Source organism: Canis lupus, chromosome 24 (genome assembly GCF_048164855.1).
Source record: "Canis lupus baileyi chromosome 24, mCanLup2.hap1, whole genome shotgun sequence".
NCBI classification, from domain to species: Eukaryota; Metazoa; Chordata; class Mammalia; order Carnivora; family Canidae; genus Canis; species Canis lupus.
In genome coordinates this window covers 18,077,495-18,096,356 of record NC_132861.1, presented here as the reverse complement: position 1 = coordinate 18,096,356, position 18,862 = coordinate 18,077,495, and the positions used below count along the sequence as shown (strand labels likewise).

The following is an 18,862-nucleotide window of genomic DNA, read 5'->3' as shown; positions in this document are numbered from 1 at the left end:
GAGATGGCGCAAGTAACTTCCCGGGGCGAATGCTCGCAGTGTCTATGTTACAAAAGAGATTTGCTGTTGCCCATTTGGGCAGAGGCAATATGGACTCACCAAATAGTGCCTGTTTTTCTTCGTGAGGTGAGGAGTGCCAATGGCTATGAGCAGAAGGCGTGGGGGCCCTTTCAGGTAAAGGCAGTGAAGAGCAGAGGTGCCTGCCCTACCTCTGCTCCCCTCCTCAGTGGTCTGGAGGCCAAGTGTTCCACAGAGAGGGGTTTTGAGATGCAGGAGGCTGGCTTTGCCTCAGTGACAAATAAGCATTTACTGTGTCAGGCCAGTGAGATTTGGAGATTTGCCTTGTTGGAGGTTAGCATTAATTTCACAGACTAATACACACATTCTGCTATAAACCAAACTAAACTATATATATATATTCAATTAGTCATCAGAGTACATCATTAGTTTCAGATGTAGTGTTCAATAATTTATCAGTTGCGTAGACAAGCCAGTATCAACCAACCAAACAAAATATCAAGAACACTTCCACGGCAAGATTTCCTTAAGTTTTGATTGATGAATTCCTGCTCAGAAGGTAGATGTAAATTTGCATCTTTTTTTCCCAGGGAGAGCAATGTTTCTTCACTGTGAAATGAATATCAAAGTTGGAGAAATCAGTCATTTGTGAACTAATACATTTGTAAAATGGTAAGATGATGCAGAGTCTGCAAGTATGATTTTGTATCAAGTTGGAGAAGATTGCAATAACTCCTGTGAGCCCAGGGAAGTCACTTCATTACCTACATAATAGCTCATGCTTAAAAAATGAGGGTGACAAAACATGAGACACCCCTAACTCTGGGAACGAACAAGAGGTAGTGGAAAGGGAGGTGGGCAGGGGGTTGGGGAGACTGGGTGACGGTCACTGAGGGGGGCACTTGGCGGGATGAGCACTGGGTGTTATGCTATATGTTGGCAAATGGAACTTCACACACAAAAATGCTATATGTGTTCTTATTTCACCTTAATGCCGTATTTATACTTGTCTGTCCACAAAAGGTTGGGGGGGGGTGCGTGAGTGGCATACTAGTAGAATGTGTTAGAGCAAGTCTTGATTTTGAGGGTTCCAATTCTGACTTGGGGGACAGGTAGGAAAAGGAAGGCATGAGAGAGCTCATATTACGTCTTTTATCCTTACCTGCTCTCTCCCCATTCCTACCCTGCTGTACCTTACCACGTGGAGGAGGAAGTGTTCTGTACTTGGATTTGAGGGCCCTGATACCCAGTAACAAGGAGGGTTAGGGCCTACTGATGCATCCAGCTGAGCTCAGGACACTCACGTGAGACCATGTAACACAGGACACAACATATGTGCAGTCACATGCAAGCACAGTGCAGCTTCTTCCGAGGACTTGAATTGTATGCAAAGATGTGGGAACGGAGTTAAGGAATTTAACAGGTGGAAAATTCAAAACATTCACATTATATCAAAGCATACCTAGGGAATATTAGGGATTAAAAACACAACATTTATTAGGAGTGCTGAAATTAAAGCACTGACTTCAGTGACAATTATTATTGTTATTTTTGCTTGCCATCAGCCCCCTTATATTTCTTTCTGCAGATTTCTAGGACTCTACGTTCATTGTTCTTTGCTGTTAGGGGTACTTTGATGGAAGTATTTGGGAAGCTCAGAGTGTCAGAAGAGTTTCAGATGGCTCTCCTTAGATGTTTATCTGGGCAACATTTGTCTCTGTACTGTTTAGAGCTTTAAGAAAAACTTGATATTCTACAGAATTGCTTGTAAGAGCTCTCCAAATACCCACTGAACATTTAAAAATAAGCGGTGGTTCTCCATGATCCTGAGAATTAGAGAATGATCATTGTGATCGGTCAAATGTGTTACTAACTCTGAGGAAGGTCCAGTTCTTTGGAGTAAAGACACCGTATGTGAACCCACTTTAGCCAGAGGAGATCTGTTTTCAGTGATGGGTTTTCTGCAAGTAACTTTGCGATGTAAGGGCTTTGAAGTCTGGGCTATGTACATGAGGGGTCACTGAAGTGCAGCTTGCTTTCCTGGGAAGCCCTTTTCATGAAATTCCAGGAAACCAGCATCTTTACTGAAGGTGTGTGTTTCGTGTTTCTCTTTTTCCACTGTGGGCCCTCTGATGATCTGAGTGGCAGGAGCAGTGTGGTCTATAGGGATGGGGCAGAATGAGAGGGTGCGGTGCCTCTGGTCCCATTTCAGGGCACTCATATCACGCTTTTGGACTATTGCACAATTTGACTGACAGTGCCTTTTGTTTATGTAATAATTACCAGTTTACAGAGCAGTGCACATTAGAATCAGGAGTTAAAAAAAAAAAAAAGAATCAGGAGTTTAGACCAGGAAGGAATATTAAGAATCCTCTGAAAGTAAGGATGTTAGGATACCAAAGATCCTCATTGCTTCACTTTGCAGTTGAAGGCAATGAGGTCCAGAGGAGAGTGGGGTGACTTGTCCAAGATTACACAGCAGCACAGTATGGCTGAGATTAGAACTGGGATCTTCTGAGTCCAGCCAGGCAGTGCTCCTGCTCCCTGTGGGACCTCACCGCACCCCATGGGGAACTGGGTCTTTGCCTCAGCAGTGGTGGGCACAGAGGCAAGCACACCCCACTGGTTACCTTGCTGGCAACTACCTTTCAAGGTAGGAAGGGCAGGTCATGTATATAATTAAGAGCATCTCTAAGTGATAGGAAAACAAACTGAGCCTCAGAAACCATGAGTATCCTGTTTAAGGCATACACCTGGTAAGTGACAAAACCAGAATAGAATACAGTTACCCCAGCCTTGAGATCTTTCTACGCACATGCTGCCTCGGTACCCAGAACCCAGCCATGGTCCTGGAGGCCCAAAGCCTGCTGAGCACCTGGAGGGCAGCTGGAAGCCTTTCATGCAAACGGAGGAAAATCTAATCACAGACAACTGGATGAAAGATTTAAAAAAAGAGAAATAATTATTGGGATCTCTTATTCATACAACAAAAGAGCAATTTCCTTGCGTCGCCTAGGCAGGGATAGTGGATTGTGCAACAGGCTTTGCAGGAAGGAAAGAACATTTTGTCAGTTGTCACCTTTGGCCCACTATCTTGCCACCTGCTGACTTTAAGAAAAATTTGTCTGAAGATGAGGATTAATGTAATGGCTCATTCCATTACTTCTGTACTTTTTGGATGAAATTTGATCATTCCGCTTCACATTCCTTCTCCTCACCTGCTCTGGAAAGCAAATTGAATTCTTTGAAAGAAAATTCAGTCCAGACCAGAACACACACAGAACCAGCATCTACCCCTCCTCTTAAAACCTAAGGGGCTCCTCTTAGCCACAAATGCTTCTCTTCTGGTGTGTTTACACTGCACGGTTTATTCCATTAAGGTCCAATTTCAGGTGCTCAGTGAAACCCAGATGGCTCGAGCCTGGCTGTCCTGAAGAACATAAGCACCCACAAGTAAACAATTTCTTAGACTAACTTCCTCAGGGATTCGTTTGAAAGTTCACTGGAAACTCTGCTCATGGAGAGCTTACCCACCTTTAAAGGAGCTGGAGGTTGTTTTCTGGCCTAGCCCATCAGAGCCAGGCATCTTAGTGTGAATCTCGCTCCCCAGCCATTGTGGGCTCTGTGCACACCCGGGGAAGCTCACCCTGCTGCAGGGCCTCTTCCCAGTGCTTCTCCCAATGCGAAGTTCCCGGCTCAGCCTGCAGCTGCTTGGGAACTCAACAAATAAAATATCATCCAAATAGCTGCGCCCCACCCTCCCCACCACCATTTTTTAATAGTGCCTTTTAATGTATATAAAGCACATAATTGATGCTCTTTGCCTTATAAACATCTAGTTACAGGATTTTGAAATACAGGAGGCTAATATGTTTCATTTCCCAGTTGAGTAAACTGAGGCCCAGGGAGGTTAAGTAACATGTCTCAGGACCCCAAGCCGGTGAATGCTAGAGCAGAGGGCGGAATCCCAGGGAGGTTGAGTCCAGAACAACCTCCAACTACAGTCTTACCTGTGGCCCACCTACACGCCAGGGTGCGTGCCTCCAGCCCTCCTTCCTTCAAGACAGATTCATTTGTTCCTCTCTGTGATGCAGAGCTACCAGCATCCTTTCTTTTTTTTTAAGATTTTATTTATTTATTCATGAGACACACACACACACACACACACACACACACACATACACACACACAGAGAGGCAGAGACACAGGCAGAGGGAGAAGCAGGCTCCATGCAGGGAGCCCGACGTGGGACTCCATCCCAGGTCTCCAAGATCTCGCCCTGGGCTGAAGGCAGCGCTAAACCACTGAGCCACCCGGGCTGCCCCATCCTTTTGTTTTTGAATAATTTTTGCATTTATCATCTGTGTCGCAAATGCTAATACTGAATGATTCTTGTGCTGTTCAGGGCTGTCAGTTTCCTCCTCACTAACCCAAAAGAACTCTAGGGAGGGGTCTCATCAAGTGCTCCATGTTCAGGGTAAAGCAGGGATGGCACCTACCACTGATATGGGTTGAGTGCTTTGTCCCACTGTTAAGTCCAATGAGGTTGTGCTGTATTACGTTGGTCATGGTGGATCTGGGTTCTTCTATGGTTGATTGTAGGCAACCCTGTCTGTCTGTTTGGGCCCTCCTCAGGCATGCTCGGCTGCCCTCTCTCCCACTGCTCGCCCAAGCCCAGGGCTGAGTCCTCTCCACTACTCACGATCCACCGCGCTCTTCATGTGTACCCGCTCCTTGCTTCATTCTGCCTCCGATGCTCTTCTCATTTACTTCGCCTTTAAAGGTCTGCTCAACCTCACCTCCTCTGTAGGAAAAATAATTTGTAATTTCCTCTGTGCCCATACATGCTCACAGCCCCCGGCTATCCTGCGAGTCTAGAACTTGCCTCCTTGCTTTATGGTCATTTATTTGCTCATCTTCCTCCCTTGCCAAGCCTGGGTGCTCCCAGAGCCCCAGGACCTGTTGTATGCGTCTTTACACCCCTCCTGCCCTGGGTCCCGGCACAGCCCTCGGAACTGTGGGGCCTCAAAATCGTTTGGGAATGAGCAGGTAATTTAACTTGCCTCGTGAGATGCGCCAGCAGGAAGAGAGTTCACAGAGGGGGCGAGGGAGGAGCTGCTGGCGCGGCCTCGGCCCATGCGGAGGGCCCACGGCAGACCATAGAACCCCCTCGAGCTTGTGGCCAGTTCCCCCACACCAAAAGACCCACATCCTTAGTGAAATTCTCGTTGATTTGGAAAAATTAAGCCCAGAGGTGGATTCACCGCAATGAAACGATAGGAAATTCGCCCGCCCACGCCCTTTCTAAGGGCCTTCTTCACCTGGACTTGCAAGTTTGTCTTTCCTTCCTATAAAGATGAGCCTTTATATTTATATAAAGAGAGCCTATAAAGATGTAGGACTTTGTGTCTGCGTGAGTGGGACTTGCTTCTGGATTATGGGTGTCCCTTGGGTCTGCCCGCAGAAGAGGTTGCAGCATCACTTTCTAGAGCCTCGGGGATGGCTGCACCTGCTTGTGGGGGGCGGGGGGGGCAGTTCATGTGAGGCTCTTCCCGAGGACCTGCAGATTCTTCAGCGGATGAGAGACTGGGTCCTGCCAGGCCCTGATTCCCCTTTTCACAGGTAAACCAAGGGACATTTTATTTAGGAGGAAGTATAGAATTTACCCTCCATGACATCTGCCTCAAAAAAGATAGAGGACGCCTGGGTGGCTCAGCGGTTGAGGGTCTGCCTTTGGCTCTGGGCGTGATCCAGGAGTGGCGGGATCAACTCCCATATCAGGATCCCCATGGGGAGCCTGCTTCTCCCTCTGCCTGCCTCTCTGCCCCCCTCTCTCTCTCTGTGTGTCTCTCATGAATAAATAAATAAAATCTTTAGAAAAAAGATTAGAAATAAACTCTGCACAACATGTTTTAACTGTGTTATATATTTTTCAATTTTTTTTTTGTGTTTATTATGCCATTAAATCCTTCCACATGCTCTGGAAGGTAGGTTGAGGAAAGTGTCATATCTCTTACCAGGTGAGGAAGGTGAGTTCAGGGTCACTCTTGTGAGGTCCCAGGGCAACCACTGTCAGGGTTGAGGTCGAATTTGAGTCCCTTGTTGACTTATACTCTGTCTCCTTCGTGGTTTTCAGAGAGGAAAAGCATCAGAAGTCAGGTGGAGTGGAGAAGGGACATTTTTCCCCCAAAAGGGTTGTGAACATGGGAGCTGGTCTTCCAAGGTTGGGGGAGGTGATCAGACAAGAAGTGTTCAAGACCCGAAAAAACTGTGTAATGCATGTGTGGTGTGTGTGTTTGAGGTGTGGTGTGTGTGCATGCATGTATGGTCGGTGGTACATGTGGTTTGTGTGTGTGCGTGTGCGTGCACACGTGTGGCGTGTGATGTATGTGTGTATATAGTTTGTGGTGTCTGTGTGCATACATGTAGTGGGTGTGCATGCTTGTGTGGTTCGTGGTGTGTGTGTACATGCATATGTGGCAAATGGTGTGTGTGTGTGTGGTTCGTGGGGGTGTGTGGTTTATGTGTGTGCATACATGTGTGATGTGTATGTGTGTATTTTGTGATGTCTGTGTGCATTCATGTGGGGTATGCGTGTGTGTGCATATGTGTGTGCAGGTTTGGGGAGTGTGTTTTACCCTGGAAGATCTATTTAGGCAAGAAGGTCGGAGACTAACTGATGTCAAATCCACAGATGGAAATTTGGGGGAAAGAGAGAACCAAAGGAATTTAAGAGTGGCAGTGATTTGATTCGTTGGCAGGTTTGGTGGATTATTCTGAATTTAGGATTGAAAGAGGCAGCTGGAGTTTAGATATTTTTAGTAATTAACACCTTATTAATACTTTGTTTCCCAGTATAATGTCCCCTCCCCAAGGAAACGAAAACACTACCTCCCCCTTCGTGCCAAGTTTCCTGTGTAAAAACAAAAGAGGCCATGAGCCATCACCCTTCCTAGGGGCCAGTGTGATTAGGCCTGTGGCTTATTAGAAATTCCTACCTGCATTTTCCTGGCGAATACAAAGCACTTTAGAAACACTTTCTTATTTTTTTTAAAGATTTTATTTATTTGAGAGGGAGATAGAGTGAGAGAGCGAGAGGGAGAGAGAGAGAGAGCACAAGTTGTGGGGAGAGGCAGAGGTAGAGGAAGAAGCAGGCTCCCCACTGAGCAGGGAGCCTGATGTGGGGCCTGATCCCAGGACCCTGGGATCATGACCTGAGCCAAAGGCAGACACTTCACTGATTGAACCATCTGGGTGCCCAAAATATTTTCTAATAAATCTTCGTAATCTGTTCAACAATATTCAGGATCTGTAAGAGGTGAGGAGCAGGCCTCACAGTAGCAGTACTGGATTGGTCTAACTCTGGACTATACATTTGTGATGTGTGTAACATATCCACACTGAAGGTAGAACCAAGCCTGTATCTGTGAACCACAAACACCAGCTCCCTCTTTCCTAGGGCCATTTTACATTGTGGATGTCATATCGCAATGATTTCTTTGACTTGGTTCTATTTAATTAATTGTTGTTTTAAAAAAAAAGATAATGAAATCCCACAAGTTCTCCTACACTTCTGATGTTTTTTGACAAAGACATAGGCCTGCAAGTCAAGCAAGTGAGGCATGTTTTTGCATGGAATGATGAACAGAGTCCCCAGTGAGCTTCCTGATCACAGTGCCTGGTGTATAAGCTGGTAGCCTAACGCATTCTTTGACTGTCGAGCGTCTGGTTTAATACATAGCTGTGTGTACACACGTTTTCATAAATAGATACACATCTTTGAATTCCAGTGCCAGACGAAGCTTAGCAGGCGTAGTTGGGGAGTAGTTCAGCTGCAGGGGAAGAGGGGAGGATGTGGCCTGGCTGCTCTGGGTCCCTTTTTAGGCCACAATGTGGGTGGGGGTGGAACCAAAGGCCCGGAGCCACGGAAGGTGAGTGTGGAGACAGTGGTTGAAATCGGGTGGATTAGGGAGATGAAAAAGGGAGAAAGATGAGAGGTAGGGGATTAGCAGAAAAGAAGTGTCAACTCCAGAAGAGAAGCCTTGGGTTTTATGGAATGTGCTCCGTGTAAAAAATAACTGCATTTTGATGTCTCTTCCAGGCTTTTCATAGCTAGACAGCTGCAGAGGCAGAGAAAAATGCAGAGGCTGAAGTGGGAGGAGTGTGTTCAGGAGATGCCTGATCTTCGAGAAAGGTCCCCGGCGGTGACCTGCACACGGTGCTCTCCCTTACCTCACACACACCTCGAATACTTGGCCATGCTGCTCAGGGGATCGTGTCGTTCGTGTGGCACACTGTTTGTGAAGGTATTATTACACTGTTAAACATGTAGTTAGACAATGTAAGTATGGCTTTTGATTTTCAGGTACGGCTAAGCATGCATATGCCTGCAGCACACGCGCACGCCCAGGCACACGGGCACGTGCACACACTCGCTACACACACACACATGCACGCGTGCGCACGCACGTTCTGAGATGGTTTAACTTGAGACTTTACCTTTGTTCTCGGGTCCTGTCAAAGTATTTAATATGAGGCAGTGCACATTGACAAACAAAAGCGCTGTCACTTTGATGCCTATGCCTGGAAAGATGTGCTTGTTGGCCACCAAAAGCTCCATTTCCGTACAGTTAATCTTAGGGGCTTCTGTTCATGCTCAATTCTGATTTCCACTTTGTAGAGACTTGCCTCTGCTGTTTGGACAGGTGAGAGCATCAAACACACGATTCTGTTAAAATACTAGCTTGTTTGTGTGAGGACAGAAGCATTTTAGCATGTATCAGATACTCTTACTGTCTATTCTGATGGCTTTTTATTTATGGAATATTGGCATATTGTTATCTGTGAGTCTTTTCAGTTGTTTTTGGAAGAGAGATTTGGAAAAACATGAATGATGGGCGCAGCCACGGACAGCCAACTCTAAATTAAATATTCACTGCTTGGTCTTGCCAATTTATTTTTTAAAAAGAGAAATTAGCACGAGTTCATTTAATGTCTTGCAAGGTCCAAGCCAGAAATAATTCCATAATCCTAAAAGATCGCTCCTCTTTAACGCTCCTGTTTAAGTCCTAAAACAGGTCTTTAAATACATGTGCCTTTATCTTAGCATTTTGCTCTCTCTTGAATGTTTCTCTAGGCATGGGGCTTTGGGCTCTGTCGAGTGCACAACCCCTTTCTTCTAATTCTCCTGAAAACTAATCTATTTTTGGGGAGCCTTTCCAGGGCTTTGCGTTTCAGCTTTCATATTTTTATCATGGGTACAGAGGGAATTTGTCTTCCTTATTGGATTCTGCACAAGGAGGGCCCTGGATGAAAGTGGGTGTGTCTCTTATTCAAAATGTAAAATACACTTTTGCAAAACACCCGATTAAAACCAACCGCAATGCTGAGAGGACACCTTGGGACAAGAAATCATTTACATGTCAGGGTTCTTTCATTCTTTATGATAACTTGCTGCTGGAAATGCTGCGGCTCCTGGATCAGCCCTACCTTAAACTGATATCCAGCAGTGAAATTTGAGTTTTGATGTATGTTGTATAATGAGACCCACTTACAGTGCTCTGAGCCTAAAATCTCATGAAAACTATTTCTGTAGGATCCCTTCCATATTTCCTGTTTCTAGGGATGTAATTAGATTTATGTATGACTTCACAGGCTGTTGTAGCTTCGGTTATGGTTACAACCAGGGTGGGCTGTCAGAACTGTAACATTGCCAAGGGCCCTATTGGTGTGCTTTTCCCGGGTACCCATATGACTTCCCTGGGACCCCATGGCAGGGTCCAGTGGGTCAGATACGGTCCTGAGCTGAGGCCTGGCTTTATCCCATGGTTCCCACCCCCTTCTTATCTGTTTGTCTGTTTGTCCTTTCATTCTTTCATATAACAAATATTCATTGAGAACCAGGTGTTCTTTTCTGCCCAGAATACAGATGAGGACGGGGTCCCCACTCTTTGAACAATTAGGTCTGTGTGTAAGTTACAGAAGTAATTGGTTCCTACTGCCCAGCAGATTGGAAAAGTGTGGAAGTGTGTGTGGGGAGAGCAAGGAGTAGGAGCAGAGTGTGAAGGACAGGTGGGAGAGGTAGGAACCCTCTAACTGGGAGTCTCCAGGAGGAGGCAAGGAGCCCACTCTTCCAGAATCCATCAGGGAAACCTGCATGCTGGAGAAGGAAGGGCAGGTGGGTGTACACGGGATGGCTCTCTATAGCTTTTGAAGCTATCATAGAAATTGTACTTGACTAGTTTGTTTTTAGCATACCATTTAAAAAGATTTATCAATTGCTAATAATTCTAAGGTAATGTAGACCTCTTGGGAATATACCTAATATTTAGAAAAGCACATTTTATTGTTAGTAATCAAGATTCCAACATTCCAAAAAAAATGTTCAACATTTCACATGGGATTTTTCAGGTATAAACGATTTCCTTTGAATCCATGTTTATGTCATTTCCTATTTTGTCAACATTTTAGAGTTTTCACAGTTCTCTTGCGAATTTCTCAAGCAGCATGGTCACCTCTGGTTTGCTAGTTCTAGTATGAGTATCTAAATTACTTTGTAATGGTTTTGGCTTTGGTTTTCTCTCTAGGTCATTTCTTACTTTTCTCCCTCTTAGCATTCAGCATGTTAGTCATTTCAGTGGTGTTCTGTGAATTGTCCTGCTTTTTCTAAATTCATTTTTGTTATGATTTGATTTTAAATTATCTTATTTCATTGTGGTTAGCTCTTGAGAAACTTTCACTGTACTCCAAAGTTTGCATGGATATAAACTTCAAGTAAATATATTTATCCTTTCTTATTGATGTCTGCTATCTTTTCCTTAGCACATTTTCATTCAAGGCTTATTCTGTGCCTAACATAATGATAGGCTTTGGGAATATACAGATTAAATAGAGTCTATAGCATGTTAGCATAAGGAGTCTAAATAATGGAACTTTATCTGTAGTCTCTTGTTGCTTTTAGGTAGCATTTTACTTTAATAAATGTAGTTTATTATACTATAGAGATGGATAACACACCCTCTATTCTTCCATAATGATCTGGTTGTAGGATGTGATACTACCTTTTTGTTTTCCTTCCAGTGACACATAAGGCTTCACCAAGCTTCAGTATGAAATTATGTTTCTACTAACTGACTTTTTTTTTAGATTTATTTATTTTAGGTGGGGGAGTGAGTGGCAGAGGGAAAGTGAGAGAGAGTCTTAAGCAGACCCTCAGGAGGCTCGATCATGACCTGGACCTGAGGCTTAACTGACTGTGCCACCCCGGTGTCCCTCTACTAACTGACTTTTAAGGCAAATATTGATAGTACTCGACTTTTTGTATGTCTGATTTTTGAAAACTCAAAAGTTATACCTTATTAAAATTTACTAGCTAATTCCTGATTTCTTTTTCTCTCTCTATCTCAAAAAAACAATAGACAAAAAGCAACTTCTCACACCTTGATTAGCTCTAAAGTACTTGTGGTCCCTTGAACTATTTAGGTCAGGTGACTTCTACGTGAGACCCATTCAGGTTCTTTGCTGAATGCATAAGTGTCACTTTTCCCCCAGTAGATACAATAGCCAATAAAGCCAACTTTAGTGTTGTCACTTGGTGGTTGTTTTCCAAGATGGTAACTGAGATTTCAACGTATGTCAAGCTATGGGATAGTAACTGAAAAATTCTGCTAATTTGGATAGAACTGTGCAATGTGCAATAGATACGAGCTTGATGTTCCATTAACTATTTGTCAAACAGCCGATAAAATATTACAGATGTGAAATTTTTAAACCTTATTTGCTTTTCCAATCAAGCTTTAGCTTAAAACACAGAATCCACTTTAGATATTTTAAGCAGAAATGACTGTGCTTTAGGGAGTTTTAATGCTCACACAATTATCAGAAGGACTAGGGAAGTAGCTACCAGGCTAAGGCTCCAGAAATAATGCCTAGAACAAAACTTCTGGCCAAGTCCAGGATGAGGGAGTCTGAAGCTAGGGATGGAAAGTTAAAAGCAAGATCTATTCCCTGTCTCACCTGTGACTGCCTCTTAATACACAGAGGGGAAGAAAGCCAAAAGGAATCAATCTCTTCTACCTCACTTCCATCCTTAAAATTTTAATAATACTTAATATCATCAGGACCTCTAGCTGAAAGGGAGACTGAGAAATGTAGTTTTTAGCCTCTCAGATTCTAGTCTAGTACTTCTACAGAAGTACTCTGGAAAGGGATGAGAATGAATGCCTAGTGCCAGTTCATTACATCCAGCAGAATGACAGAAGGAGAAAGTAGTGCATATGCAGATAGATGCCATGGGAGGAGAAGGCTTCTTGTAGTGTCTGTTACTGGAAGCTTCTATTATCAGGACAATCAACCTTCCTCACATTTGCCATACTTGAATAATGATTGTCAGGAAAGTTTTGGTCAAGTCTAGGTCTGTTCAAGAAGGAAAGGGAAAGTGAGACATGCAGGTGGCTGAAGGAGTATTAATGGAATCGGGTTCATGCTAATGCACCCTAACCTCTACCTCCACTGCAGACTGATGCAGAGGTAGCAGGAAGGAATCCAGAAGCATCTTTGATTAATGCAAAATTCACATGGTATGAGGCCACCTGGATCTGAACTATTCTGTGAACTGGGAAGCATTTGTAATCTAGGTATTGAGAAACATAGTCATGTTAAGTTGGGTCATCTATCATAAGCAGAGTCAACAAACATGTTAGGCCACAGCCATGTCGAACACCTTGTGTGGTTGGTCTCGGAGGTGATGCCAAAGCATAATAGTGTGTCTTTGGATGAGGCAGATAAACTCTGGCTAAGTTAGGTGAGCATTGTACCTATTACCTATTGGTTAAGGGGTGGCATGGAGCCAGGTCTTGAAGGATGCCTATGGTATCATTGGGAGAAGGTGTTCACTCTAGGCAGAGGCATTAGGATGGGTAGAGGAGCAGTGGCCTTTTGATTCAAAAACTTCAACACCCAAAAAACAAATAATCTGATTTAAATGGTCAGAAGAGGGACACCTGGGTGGCTTAGCAGTTTAGCGTCTGCCTTGGGCTAAGGATATGATCCCGGGGCTCGGGATTGAGTCCTTCATCGGGCTTCCTGTGAAGAGCCTTCCCCCTCTGCCTATGTCTCTGCTTCTCTCTCTGTGTGTCTGTCTCTCATAAATAAATAAATAAATCTTTAAAAAAAGTAAAATGGTCAGGATACATGAACAGACATCTCTCACAAGAAGATAAACAGATGGCCAACTGACACATGAAACGATGCTCAACATCACTCATCATCACTCAACATTACTCAACATCAAAATTGCAATGAGTTATCACCCCACACCTATCAGAGTGGCTAGAATCAAAAACTCAAGAAGCAATAAGTATTGATGAGGATGTGGAGAAAAAGGAACACTTTCACACTGTTCACACTGTTGGTGGGCATGCAAACTGGTGTTGCCACTCTGGAAGACAGTATGGAGGTTCTGAAAAAAGTTAAAAATAAAACTACCATATGACCCAAAATTGCACTACTGGGTATTTACCCCCAAAATACAAAATTGCACTACTGGGTATTTACCCCCAAAATACAAAAAATAATTCAAAGGGATACATGCACCCCTATGTTTATGGCATAATTATTTACAATAGTTAAATTATGGAAGCAGCTCAAGTGTCCAATTATAGATGAATGGATAAAGAAGATGTGATGCATGTCATATCTATCTATCTATCATCTATCTATCTATCATCTATCTATCTACGATGGAATATTACTCAGTAATAAAAAATAAAGTCTTGCCATTTGCTAAGACATGGATGGAGCTAGAGAATATAATACTAAATGAAATAAGCGAGTCAGAGAAAGACAAATATCCTAGGATTTTACTCCTGTGTAGAACTTAAGAAACAAAATAAATGAACAAAGGGAAAAAGAGACAAACCAAAAAACCGTCTCAACTCTAGAGAACAAACTGGTGGTCACCAGAGGGGAGATGAATGGGGAATGGAGGAAATAGGTGATGGGGATTAAGGAGTGTACTTATCATAATGAGCTCTGAGTAATCTATAGAGTTGATGAGTCACTATATTGTACACCTGAAACTAAGATAACACTGGATGTTAACTATACTGGAGTTAAAATTTAAAAAAACTTAATAAAGGAAGAAAAAACCCCAAAGAGTGTAATTTTCCTCTTGCTGTTTTGGCACTGGATAGAGAATGGTTGAAATTTACCAATCACCATAACAATTTTTGGTACAATTTTATAAGGAAACTCTTGCTTTGGCTTCTAACGAGACCCTGTGGCCTTAAGAATCTGAAGAGATTTTGTGGTTTGGTTTTATTTTCATAGAAAGACCAAAAAAAAAACGTCTGGAACACAAATTGATTCTGTGTTTTAGGTTTGCTGTATAGCTTCTGACGACCACAAAGCTCTCAAGCTTTCAAACTTATATTAACTGAAATGAACAAGAATATCTTCAAATTCAGAGAAGCCCATGAGCACTGCAGGAAGTTCACAGCTTTCTGTTTGCCTATGATTGGCCAAATGCCTCTTTTTAGCCCTAAGAGTTGGAAGTAGGAGTCACCTATAATTTTATGTTTCTTGAAAGTTTTCCTTAGAAGTCATTTTTAAGTATCTCATTTTTAATTCTGTATCATATTTTTATTGCCTTTATATTTTAGGTTAAACATGCCTATAAATAGCTTAGCCAACTGGAATGAATTCTTTACCCAAACTGGCTTTACTGTCTGATGAAAATTGCATTTTCTCAGGGAAAGAAAGAGAAGATGAATTTTTTTTTTTCTGGGTACTTCCTCAGAGCTTTGTTTCTGCAGTCTGTACCAGCGTTTGGGCATGAAATTTTTTTGAGGGTTTTTTTTTTAAAGGCTTTAGTTACCATTTACCCACACGACTTCTTTCATCCCCTCTCATATAATTATTCTATTTGTTGGAACCAAGACATGCTGAAACATTACAGGGAATGCTTCTCTCACAGGCAGACTGGAAGTGGGATATAATAGTGACCTAAAATACAGTGTGCTGGTACAATTCTAAGCCTAGAATTTATGAATGTGGGAACTGGGAAGCGGTATTCTAAGGAATATTGAAGGAAGTGGTATCTAAGGAATAATTTGGCAACCTGAATTTTTTTTCCCTAGGCAAAGTAGCATGATTAGTTAGAATATAGTTTCTGTTGACTCTCTTTGGATTTGAAGTTGCCTTGAGCCCCCATGTAACTATGGGTGGTTTCCTTAACCCTCTGCACCCCTGGCTCCTGAAAGAGGGGATATTATTAAGCAGCTAGCTCACAGGGTTAGTAAGAGCATTACATGAAATTAAATTGCATTCATAAAACTTTACAAGACTCATCACAGTTCCTGGAATAGTGAGGGTACTAAATTAATGTCATTATTGCAATTAATGCTATTAATGACTTTTGTCCAGCTTGGGCCTATGTACATAGCTGGTTCTTTATCTGTTAAATTTAAGTAAATGCTGAGCAACTTGGTGAGTTATTGTTATTTATTGTTAAATGGAGCTATTTACCAGCTCAGGAATGTGATGTTTCTAACAAGTGCTACCCATGGCCATGGGGAGATTTATCTGGTACAGGGTAGAGACAAAATCCGAAGGTGGTTGTAATAAAATGGTGAGCTACAATATTATGTGAGATGGCCTCTTTACACACATTACTGAAATAAACTTTTATGAAAAGAACATCAGTCAGAAGGAATGTGGATGTGCCTCTAGCAAGAGCAGACAGGGCGCTGATCTCTGGCAGCTTCGCCAAAGTGCTCTCACTCCCTCCTAGGTACGGCCTTCATTTCAAGGGGCTCTCTGAGTCTCCTTTCCTTTACTAGTAAAACAAGACTGATGCCTGGGCTTGAGGTGGTTTGATAAGCTCTTTTGTAAAATTGTTTTTAGTAGTTATTAAGTATTGAGTAGTTAATGAAATTAATTAGAACTAATGCAGTGAGTGGCATATGATTGGTCCCCAATAAGTGAAGGCCAAAAGAGACCAAAGATGTCCCAGAAGTCATGATGAGAAATGCAGGGACATGTGTACTTAAAGAAAAATCTTCAAAGCACAATTAGTAATAAATTTGAACTAAGTGACTGATCACATTTGGTTTCTTCCAAGGGTACAGAACATAGACTTCTTTTAGGAAGGCAGTTTTATTTTTCTTAATTTCTGCCTCTGGTACTTTATGACTTTAGGCAGGTTACTTAACTTCTCTAAGCAATGTGGGCAAAGCACATTTTCAGAAATGCAAAAATATTGTCTGTAAAACATTTTATGTGCTGTGATGTGCTTGGGTAGATATTTATGATGCTGTTATCATTATTTTTCCCAAAGATCAAGCCTGAGATCTGGTTTCTGGGGCTCCTGTGGAATTATCTACATAATCAATGGGCTCCATCATTTTCATACCTTACAGCACCTGGTTATCATGATACAAGGGTCACCGAGTTTATATGGGCAGCTCACTTCATTCTGCTCCACAGCTGCCAAACAAGACCTTACCCTTGACCAATCGCTTTGAAAATATATGCTGCAGGTTGTGACAAATTGTGGCGGGGTGAGCACAGACACATCCTGGCTCCTGGAGACACAGTTGGCAGGGTCCACCCTTCAAAGGATGAAGGATCAGCTTCATCTTAGGAGCTAAAAGTGGACCAGGAATGGGTGTCACCCACTGGTCCCTGAGTGTCCCATGGAGTAGTGGCCTCTACTGCAAGCTAACATTCTCAGGAGCTCAACCTGAGCTTGCAGTGTGGGTTTGACTCACTTTGCTGGTTTATAGTTTTGGAGTAGAACTTGTCCTACTAGTTAAAACAGTCAATCTCCTGGTGGCTCAGCTGCAATTCTGTGGTTGTCAGTATCTGGCAAATTCCAAAGCAGTCTTTGGGGAATGCTTCTGGGTCACTCAAGTGTCTGTGTGGAATTTGGGGTAACCAGAACAGGGATTGCTTCAACCCCTGCCCCAATAAGACACACATATCTGTTCAGTCTCGCAAATTTAGAGGGGAATCTTCAGGGCACTAACCCAATGGCTGTATGTCAGAATTGGCACTGGAATTTTTTGAAAAGTTCTATTTCCTGACCTTGATTCTGGAGATTCTGATTGGCTGGGGCAGCACAGACAGCAGCATGAGAAACCTTCATTTCAATCCTGCAGTGAGAAACCATCTGCATTCATTGATTGTAGGACTTACAGACACACCCCAATTTTTCTATATATTTATTTATTTATGGCTAAATTCTAACTGAGCATAAGAGAAAGGAAAGCATTTTCTCTGATAAGCTGTTGCTGGTTCAGTGGGTCTAGTGTGGGGCCTGTCTTGGTGTATTTGTTATTTTCAGGCTCCTCTGATGATTCTAGACAGGGTTTGGAATAACGTGACTGAGAGAATTTTAAAATGTGAGCCTCTCAAGTAAACTCTGGAATTCCTAACTCCTCAGACTATGCCAGTCATGACCTGGGGCCTTCGGAGGACCCAAAATTCCTCTCTGGTCTCAGTGAGGCATTCACCAGTTCTCTGGATAGCAGAATGCAAATGTTGAGCCCCATGGCATGTTTTGATCATCTAAGAAATACCATTTTGTGTGTGTTGGCAGGAGGAAGCCTCCTTGAGCTGAGATGAACCACCTTTCCTGATTCCTGCGTAATACCCCCAACTCTGCTCATTTGGTCTCTGGGTAAATCCTCCTAATGGTGGTGAGTGCTGGGTGGGGACTGCCCTCAGAGGGCCTGCGATGAAAGGACAATAGGAGGAGGGAAGGACTTCTGTGTATTGTGATTTCCTTCTTGAAAGCAAAATTCTGCACCTTATGTGATCCAACCTCATACTCTGAGTATACTGTGTATAATAGCGGACACTAGAGGATTTCCCAACCCTGCCTGGCTCCGTCCCATGGAGGCAAGAAGGGACCCAAGGCTGCCCACCGCCTCCTGCTAGTGAATACCGTGGCCAGCAGTGACTTCTTCCATTACAAAGGAAGGTGACTATTGATGGGACAGCCAAGGTCTTAGTCTAGCAAAGTGATACTGTGGATTGAAAAGGAATCCTGACCCTGTCAAGCCCTCGGCGTATGGTCTGCTATTCCATGACACAGTTTTGAACTGGAAAGCAGTTTTGCGGGCTGCGATCAATGGGTAGGACGATGCCTTCCTATTGCTCAGAGGAATATGATCACATAAGTGGTATAAAGTCAGCAGCTGGGGGGCAGATGTATACTTATAGGAGGAAAGGGAGAAGTACTGAGGTTGGCTGAAAAGTCAAGCCCTCTGAAGTGATACATTATTAAAAAACCACAACATTTCTCTGACAATGTGATTCTTCACGGGAAGAATGTACAAGCTTTTTTTTTTTTTTTAAACAGAATTTTTATTAAGCAGGTTATTTTTAAGATAAAAAGGTCAGCTCTAGGCAGAAAAGGTAACTTATAATTACTACCATTATTTTTTAGCAAATGGATTACTGTGAAAATATCATCCCTGTGTCAAAATCAATGTTTAAAATAGGCAGTTGATTTCACAAACTTCTCTTCGCAGATTTTCTCCATCCCCTGATGCCCTCCTACCCCCCAGGGAAGTTCCATGTCCTGCCCCTCAGCCCAGGATTCCTCTTTGTCACCTTCTCCATCTGATCATCTGCAATGCATCCTTCAGCCACCAACTTCTATGTCCCTGATTCAGGGACAGTTTCTCCTCCTCCCTCTAGACAAAACTGATTGCTCAAACATCAGTGCTCTCTACCTCCAGCACATTTGTCACACCTCTGTTATAAGAGATTTTCACATCGCATGGTAATTTATTCTGTAAATGTCTAGCTGCCTTACTATGCTGGAAAATCTAAGAGA

General features: G+C 43.0%; 1 long non-coding RNA gene across 1 annotated transcript in view; it reads left to right on the top strand.

The window, feature by feature from the left end:
* The first annotated feature begins 574 nt into the window (after positions 1-574).
* LOC140616436 (uncharacterized) overlaps positions 575-18,862 on the top strand; it is a 40,535-nt gene continuing 22,247 nt past the window's right edge. The window contains exons 1-3 of the long non-coding RNA XR_012016923.1: positions 575-690; positions 8,120-8,324; positions 17,618-17,717. This is a non-coding gene — a long non-coding RNA (uncharacterized lncRNA). The remainder of the gene's footprint in view (positions 691-8,119; positions 8,325-17,617; positions 17,718-18,862) is intronic.